Source organism: Triticum aestivum, chromosome 3A (assembly GCF_018294505.1).
Source record: "Triticum aestivum cultivar Chinese Spring chromosome 3A, IWGSC CS RefSeq v2.1, whole genome shotgun sequence".
Lineage (NCBI taxonomy): Eukaryota > Viridiplantae > Streptophyta > Magnoliopsida > Poales > Poaceae > Triticum > Triticum aestivum.
Window position 1 is genome coordinate 233,133,210 of NC_057800.1, and position 9,723 is coordinate 233,142,932.

The following is a 9,723-nucleotide window of genomic DNA, read 5'->3' on the forward strand; positions in this document are numbered from 1 at the left end:
CCAGGAAACCGAATCGAAAGCGCGGGCAATGTCGAGCTTGAGCAGAACTCGCGGGAGCTTGGGGCTGTGGAGGTGCTTGGCAGTTTGCTGGACCAGGAGAAAGTTGTCGTGGATGCATCTTCCGACGATGAATGCGCTCTGATTGACAGAGACAAGCTCGGGCAGCCTAGGAGCCAGGCGAAGGGAGAGCACTTTGGTGAAAAGCTTCGCCAGGAGGTGGATGAGGCTGATCGGCCTATAATTGGCGAGCGAGGACGTGTCTGGCTTCTTGGGCAGCAATGTGATCAACGCCTCGTTGAGTTTTCCAAAACCAATGCCATTGAGAGCATAAAGTTTGTCAAATGCCTCGCAAATGTCCTTTTTGATCACAGGACATGCAGAGCATAAGAACTCAGCGGTGAATCCATCGGGCCCGGGCGCCTTTCCATGGGGGAGCAGCTTGATCGCGGTCCAAATTTCGTCCTCGGTAAATGGCGCATCGAGGCCAGAGAGGTCAGAAGCGGGCACACCGAGCATGTCAAGGTCGAGGGTGAAGTCGCGCTCATCCGTGGAGCCAAGCAGCTGCGTGAAGTGGGAGAAGGCCGCTGCGGCCATGGCCTCATCGTCTAGGAGGAGCTGTCCGTTGTGCTGAAGATTGAGGATCCTTTTCTTGTGGAGACGTCGAGAGGCCTGAACCCGGAGAAAAGCCGAACAGGTTTCACCATTGCGCAGCCAGGAAAATCTAGAACGTTGGCGCGAGATCGTCCGGTCAAGAGAGGCAAGGCCAAGGTAGGCACATTTCAGGCGACGCCGCAGCCAAGCCTCTGGTGGCGTGAGCGGGCGCCGGTCCTGCGCCTCGTCGAAGCGTGCGACCAGCTCACGAGCGATCGTCAGCTGCAGAGCGATGCCTCCCAGGGATTTCGTGCCCCAGCTCCGCAGGCACCTGGCGGTAACCTTGAGGCGAGCATATAGGCGCCGGAACGGGTCGGGTGCGGGGGGGTGGGGTGGGGGTGGAGTTCCAAGCATCAGAAACCATGTCTAGGTAGCCGTCGAGCTTCGGCCAGAAATGCTCAGGCCGAGGCGAGACAGCGCAGAAGACACTGAGGCTGTGCAATGTCCCAGCTCAAGCTGCAGAGCACGCGATCATTGCGGACGAGGGTGGGATTCGTCTGCTCGTTGGACCAAGTATATCAACGGCCGTGGAGGTAGATGTCGCGAAGCTCAAGGTCAGCGATGACGCGGCGAAATCGACAGATGATGTGGTGGTTGAGCCTGTCGTTGTTCTTGTCGGCTGCGGAGGTGATCATGTTAAAGTCGCCTCCAACAAGCCAGGGGCCGGCGCACATGTCTCGGAACTCTTGCACCTCGCCAAGAAAGGCAATTTTCTCGGCATCGCCCTACGGGCCGTAGACACCAGTCAACCACCAATGCTGATCCTCGACAAGGGGGGAGACAAGGGCCGAGACGTGATGGTCACCAATGGTTGGCCTCGATAGCGAGATCATGTTGCAGCACCAAGCAAGCAAGAAGCTGCCGCGAGTGCCATCAGCGGGGAGGAAAAAGAAGTCGAGGAAGGGGGCGCCCAGGGTTTCCAACACCAGGGAGTCAGAGATGTTAGCAAGCTTCGTTTCCTGGAGACAGACGATGCAAGGGGCAGTCGAGGAAATAACGCTATGGACTGCAGTACGTTTAGCACGAGAGTTTAGGCCTCTGACGTTCCAAAAAATGATCTTTAGGTTTTCATCCATAAGAAGTGGGGGCGGTGCAGGGTACATGCACATGGGCCAGGCCGATCAGATCTCCATGAGGCGGGGGCTTCCGGTGCACTGCGGGGAAGAGTTGCACTCCGCGGATGGAATGCGCCAACCGTAGAAGTCAGCAAAGGCCTGGAGGATATCTGCGGCCAGCGGACGGTCAAACAGGGCCGCGCATTTGGAGAGAGTGGCATCGTCCATCGGGGCATCATCTTTGAGTAGGCCTAGGCGTCGGAGAAGCACGCGCTTGGCCTTCATTTCAGAGTCCAAGCCACGATCAGCCTTGGCGATTCTCCCGCTCCTCCGCAGAGTGAATTTGGGTGGCACTTCGTTGCGACATCGACGTGGCGCAGGCGCGGGGAGAACGTGGTCAATCTGCGTTTGCATGGCGCTAACAAAGGTGCAGAGATCAGGCGGTGCGGAGAATGCATGGTGCAGATGCATGGGTGGAACGGCCCCGGCCAATGGGGGAGCGCTCGGTGTGGCTTATGAAGTGGGCGCGGGCCTCGGATCCGCCTCGGGATCCCTGGTGGTGGCAGCGAATGGGGAACCATGGTCCGCCATCATATCAGCGGTGGGATCAGCGTGAGCATGCATGGGTTCTTCCTCGGAAGGCGCGAGGATCAGGCATGCAGGCACGGTAGGCCCGGGCCCGGCATGCATGTCTCCACCCGTGGCAGGGGAAGGTGGTAGGTACTGGTCGGGGGGATAGAGGCTGGTCGGTGATCGCCACTTGGACAGATATGAGCCCATTGTCCTGGAGCGGAGAGACACGCTCGACAACATGGCCGTTGGCGAGGGAATCACAGCTATCATCAGGGGATCGTGGGCCGGGCTAGGCTGTCGGCGACCGCGGCTTTTGAAACACCGTCAAAGCGGTCGCATTGGCATCAGCGGTGGCGTCGAAATCCTGGGCGACGTCGCTTTCCGGAAGCGCAGGATGAGCAGGATGAGTGTAACGCCCCGGACACACCCACCGATGGTCGTTATTCCTGGCAGGATCTAGACTGGCCCCACAGATCAATACTAGTCTTTTCTACGCACTTTGTCCTCACTCGTGCGCACCTGGGAGCAAATTCCCGGCTGGTCACCCATCCTGACACTACTCCAAGCTGAGCACGCTTAACTTTGGAGTTCTGTCCGAATGGGCTCCCGGAAAAGAAGGAATTCCTTATTGATATGAGTAGTGTATCATCCCTAATAAGCCAGGCCATCACATACACCCCCACTTAGAGGAACCGACGTCCTCGTCGGGCCACAGGAACGTTCCCTCTTGGCACATACGTCTGTGCATCCAGTCCGGTACATGTGCCATGCCGGTGCCACGACGGGTCACAAACATCATGAACAACATGACTGCGCACCTCTCTGCAAACATCCGTGTAACCGCGAGGGTTGACTCTGATACCAACTTGTAACGCCCCGGACACACCCGCCGGTGGTCGTTATTCCTAGCAGGATCTAGACTGGCCCCACATATCAATACTAGTCTTTTCTGTGCACTTTGTCCTCACTCGTGCGCACCCGGGAGCAACTTCCCGGTCGGTCACCCATCCTGACCCTACTCCAAGCTGAGCACGCTTAACTTTGGAGTTCTGTCTGAATGGGCTCATGGAAAAGAAGGAATTCCTTATTGATATGAGTAGTCTATCATCCCTAATAAGTCAGGCCATCACAATGAGGCACAGCTGGGTCCCATGCATCCCAAGGATCCGATGCGGGCGCGTGAGGAGTCGCCGGAGCATTCTCCGGCGTGGCCGGCGGCAGCAATGGAGTGCCAAGGCGGAGCCTAGCACGAACCCTAGGCGTGGCCGCGATAGCCGCGGTGTATGGCCCCAAAATGCCCTGCCAATCGCGACACGGAGGGTGAGCATGCCTGCACCGATGCTCGTGGGGACCGCGACCTGAGGCCCGGCGGGAAGACGCGCCGGGGTGACGCTCAGGGAACTCGTGGATGCGTGGCCAGGGGCTGGGAACGGGAGGTGAGACATGGGTGTCATCGCAGTCGCCGGCCCCGTCGGCAGGCGAGGGGGGGGCGGTAGTGGAGAGGGGCGGCGGTAGTTGCTACCTCTTGAGCATGCGTTGGTTTTCCCTTGAAGAGGAAAGGGTGATGCAACAAAGCAGCATAAGTATTTCCCTCAGTTTTTGAGAACCAAGGTATCAATCCAGTAGGAGACCACGCGTGAGTCACCTCGTACCTACACAAACAAATAAGAATCTCGCAACCAACGCGATAAAGGGGTTGTCAATCCCTTCATGGCCACTTGCAAGAGTGAGATCTGATAGAGATAATAATAATAAGATAAATATTTTTGCTATTTTTATGATATAGATTGAAAGTAAAGATTGCAAAATAAAATAGATTGGAAACTTGTATGATGGAGAATAGACCGGGGGCCATAGGTTTCACTAGTGGCTTCTCTCAAGATAGCATAAGTATTGCGGTGGGTGAACAAATTACTGTTGAGCAATTGATAGAAAAGCGAATAATTATGAGAATATCTAGGTATGATCATGTATATAGGCATCACGTCCGTGACAAGTAGACCGACTCCTGCCTGCATCTACTACTATTACTCCACACATCGACCGCTATCCAGCATGCATCTAGAGTATTAAGTTCATAAGAACGGAGTAACGCTTTAAGCAAGATGACATGATGTAGAGGGATAAACTCATGCAATATGATATAAACCCATCTTTTATCCTCGATGGCAAATACAATATGCGTTTCCCTTACTGTCACTGGGATCGAGCACCGCAAGATTGAACCCAAAGCTAAGCACTTCTCCCATTGCAAGAAAGATCAATCTAGTAGGCCAAACCAACCTGATAATTCGAAGAGACTTGCAAAGATAACCAATCATACATAAAAGAATTCAGAGAAGATTGAAATATTGTTCATGGATGGTCTTGATCATAAACCCACAATTCATCGGATCTCGACAAACACACCGCAAAAGAAGATTACATCGAATAGATCTCCAAGAGAATCAAGGAGAACTTTGTATTGAGATCCAAAGAGAGAGAAGAAGCCATCTAGCTAATAACTATGGACCCGAAGGTCTGAAGTAAACTACTAACACATCATCGAAGAGGCTATGGTGTTGATGTAGAAGCCCTCCATGATCAATGCCCCCTCCGGCGGAGCGCCAGAAAAGGCCCCAAGATGGGATCTCACGGGTATAGAAGGTTGCGGCGGTGGAATTAGGTTTTCGTGGTGCTCCCCGATGTTTTCAGGGTACGTGGGTATATATAGGAGGAAGAAGTAGGTCGGTGGAGCCACGAGGGGCCCACGAGGGTGGAGGGCGCACCCATGGGGTAGGCGCCCCCTGCCCCGTGGCCTCCTTGTTGGTTGCTTGACATCCATTCCAAGTCCTCTGGATCACGTTTGTTCCAAAAATCACGCTCCCGAATGTTTCATTCCGTTTGGACTCCGTTTGATATTCTTTTTCTGTGAAATACTGAAATAGGCAAAAAAACAGCAATTTGGGCTGGGCCTCTGGTTAATAGGTTAGTCCCAAAAATAATATAAAAGTGTATAAATAAGCCCATTAAACATCCAAAATAGAATATATAATAGCATGGAACAATCAAAAATTATAGATACGTTGGAGACGTATCAAGCATCCCCAAGCTTAATTCCTGCTTGTCCTTGAGTAGGTAAATGATAAAAACAGAATTTTTGATGTGGAATGCTTCCTAACATATTTCTCAATGTAATTTTATTTATTGTGGCATGAATGTTCAGATCTGAAAGATTAAAGATAGAAGTTTAATATTGACATAAAATAATAATACTTCAAGCATACTAACTAAGAAATCACGTCTTATCAAAATAACATGGCCAAAGAAAGTTCATCCCTACAAAATCATATAGTTTGGTCATGCTCCATTTTCGTCACACAAGAATGCTCTCATCATGCACAACCCCGATGACAAGCCAAGCAATTATTTCATACTTTAGTAATCTCAAACTTTTTTCAACTTTCATGCAATACATGAGCGTGAGCCATGGATATAGCACTATGGGTGGAATAGAATATAATGAAGGGGGTTATGTGGAGAAGACAAAAAGGAGAAAGTCTCACATTGACGCGGCTAATCAATGGGCTAGGGAGATGCCCATCAATTGATGTCAATGCAAGGAGTAGGGATTGTCATGCAACGGATGCACTAGAGCTATAAATGTATGAATGCTCAACTTAAGAAACTAAGTGGGTGTGCATCCAACTTGCTTGCTCACGAAGACCTAGGGCACTTGAGGAGGCCCATTGTTGTAATATACAAGCCAAGTTCTATAATGAAGAATTCCCACTAGTATATGAAAATGACAAAACAAGAGACTCTCTATCATAAAGATCATGGTGCTACTTTGAAGCACAAGTGTGGAAAAAAGATAGTAGCATTGCCCCTTTTTATTTTTATTTTTTTGGGCCTTCTTTTTTATTTGGCCTTTTTTTGGGACAATGCTCTATTAATGATGATCATCATACTTCTATTTATTTATAACTCAATGATTACAACTCGATACTAGAACAAGATATGACTCTATATGAATGCCTCCGGCGGTGTACCGGGATGTGCAATGACTCATGAGTGACATGTATGAAAGAATTATGAATGGCGGCTTTGCCACGAATATGATGTCAACTACATGATCATGCAAGGCAATATGACAATGATGATGCGTGTCATAATAAACAGAACGGTGGAAAGTTGCATGGCAATATATCTCGGAATGGCTATGGAAATGCCATAATAGGTAGGTATGGTGGCTGTTTTGAGGAAGATATAAGGAGGTTTATGTGTGATAGAGCATATCGTATCACGGGGTTTGGATGCACCGGCGAAGTTTGCACCAACTCTCAAGGTGAGAAAGGGCAATGCACGGTACTGAAGAGGCTAGCAATGATGGAAGGGTGAGAGTGTGTATAATCCATGGACTCAACATTAGTCATAAAGAACTCACATACTTATTGAAAAAATCTACAAGTCATCAAAATCCAAGTATTGCGCGCATGCTCCTAGGGGGATAGATTGGTAGGAAAAGACCATCGCTCGTCCCCGACCGCCACTCATAAGGAAGACAATCAAATAACACCTCATGTTTCAAATTTGTTACACAATGTTTACCATACGTGCATGCTATAGGACTTGCAAACTTCAACACAAGTATTTCTCAAACTCACAACTACTCAACTAGCACAACTTTAATATCACTATCCCCATATCTCAAAACAATCATTAAGTATCAAACTTCTCTTAGTATTGAATGCACTTATATGAAAGTTTTTTTATATAATATCAAAAGAAAATTACCATGCTGTTCTAAAGGACTCTCAAAATAATATAAGTGAAGCATGAGAGATCAATTATTTCTATAAAATAAAACCACCACCGTGCTCTAAAAGATATAAGTGAAGCACTAGAGCAAAAACTATATAGCTCAAAAGAGATAAGTGAAGCACATAGAGTATTCTAATAAATTCCGATTCATGTGTGTCTCTCTCAAAAGGTGTGTAAATCAAGGATGATTGTGGTAAACTAAAAAGAAAAGACTCAAATCATACAAGACGCTCCAAGCAAAACACATATCATGTGGTGAATAAAAATATAGCTCCAAGTAAAGTTACCGATAGACGAAGACAAAAGAGGGGATGCCTTCTGGGGCATCCCCAAGCTTAGGTTTTTTGGTGTCCTTGGATTTTACCTTGGGGTGCCTTGGGCATCCCCAATCTTAGGCTCTTACCACTCCTTGTTCCATAATCCATCAAATCTTTACCCAAAACTTGAAAACTTCACAACACAAAACTTAACAGAAAATCTCGTGAGCTCCGTTAGCGAAAGAAAAGAAAACACCACTTCAAGGTACTGTAATGAACTCATTCATTATTTATATTGGTGTTAAACCTACTGTATTCCAGCTTCTCTATGGTTTATAAACTCCATTACTAGCCATAGATTCATCAAAATAAGCAAACAACACACGAAAAACAGAATCTGTCAAAAACAGAACAGTCTGTAGTAATCTGTAACTAACGCAAACTTCTGGAACCCCAAAAATTCTAAAATAAATTGCTGGACGTGAGGCATTTATCTATTAATCATCTTCAAAAATAATTAACTAAATATCACTCTCCAATAAAAAATGGCAGCAATTATCGTGAGCGCTAAAGTTTCTGTTTTTTACAGCAAGATCAAAAAGACTTTCCCCAAGTCTTCCCAACGGTTCTACTTGGCACAAACACTAATTAAACACAAAAAAACACAACCAAAACAGAGTCTAGATAAATTATTTATTTAATAACAGCAAGGAAAAATATTGGGTTGTCTCCCAACAAGCGCTTTTCTTTAAAGCCTTATAGCTAGGCATAAGATTTCAACGATCCTCACATGAAAGAAAAGAATTGAAGCACAAAGAGAGCATGATAAAACACGTGACAAAAACATCTAAGTATAACATACTTCCTATGCATAGGCATCTTATAGGAAAACAAATTATCAAGGCAAGCAAAAACTAGCATATGCAAGGAAGCGGAAAGAAACAATAGCAATCTCAACATAACGAGAGGTAATTTAGTAACATAAAAATTTCTACAACCATATTTTCCTCTCTCATAATAATTACATGTAGGATCATAAGCAAATTTAACAATATAGCAATCATATAAAATATTCTCAACATGATCCACATGCATGCAAAGTTGACACTCTTCCGAAATAGTGGGATTAACATTAACTAAACTCATGACCTCTCCAAACCCACTTTTATCAAAAACTTCATAAGATTGAAAATTCTCCAAATATGTGGGATCTAAAGTTGACACTCTTCCAAACCCAGTTTCAATATTATTTCAAACATTATTATCAATCTCATATTCATCATGGGGCTTAAATAAATTTTTAGGATCATAAGAAAAATCACCCCAATCATGATCATTGCAACAAATAGTACTCATAACAAAACTAGCATCCCCAAGCTTAGGGTTTTGCATATTATAAGCACAATTGACATTAAATAGAATTTATACTATCATCATTGCAATCATGCTTTATATTCAAAGATCCATCATGAATCACTCCATAAAGTACTTCATCACAATTTTCAGATTCATGAATTTCAAGCAAAACTTCATAAAGATAATCTAGTGCACAAAACTCACTAGCAATTGATTCATCATAATTGGATCTCTTAAAAAGATTAGCAAGCAGATGAGGATCCATAGATCTTAGGTTCTCTGTTTAGCAATAAATAAACAACTATTCCAAACAAATGAGCAAACGGGCCAAGTAAGACATCAAAGCAAATGGAAAGACGAACAGAAGAAGGACGAATAAAATGGCAAGGGTGAAGTGGGGGAGAGGAAAACGAGAGGCAAATGGCAAATAATGTAATGTGATGGATAAGAGTTGTCATGGGTACTTGGTATGTCTTGACTTGGCGTAGATCTCCCCGGCAACGGTGCCAGAAATCCTTCTTGCTACCTCTTGAGCATGCGTTGGTTTTCCCTTGAAGAGGAAAGGGTGATGCAGCAAAGCAGCGTGAGTATTTCCCTCAGTTTTTGAGAACCAAGGTATCAATCTAGTAGGAGACCACACGTGAGTCACCTTGTACCTACACAAACAAATAAGAACCTCGCAACCAACGCGATAAAGGGGTTGTCAATCCCTTCAAGGCCACTTGCAAGAGTGAGATATGATAGAGATAATAATAATAAGATAAATATTTTTGCTATTTTTATGATATAGATTGAAAGTAAATATTGCAAAATAAAATAGATTGGAAACTTGTATGATGGAGAATAGACCCGTGGGCCATAGGTTTCACTAGTGGCTTCTCTCAAGATAGCATAAGTATTACGGTGGGTGAACAAATTACTGTCGAGCAATTGATAGAAAAGCGAATAATTATGAGAATATCTAGGTATGATCATGTATATAGGCATCACGTCCGTGACAAGTAGACCAACTCCTGCCTGCATCTACT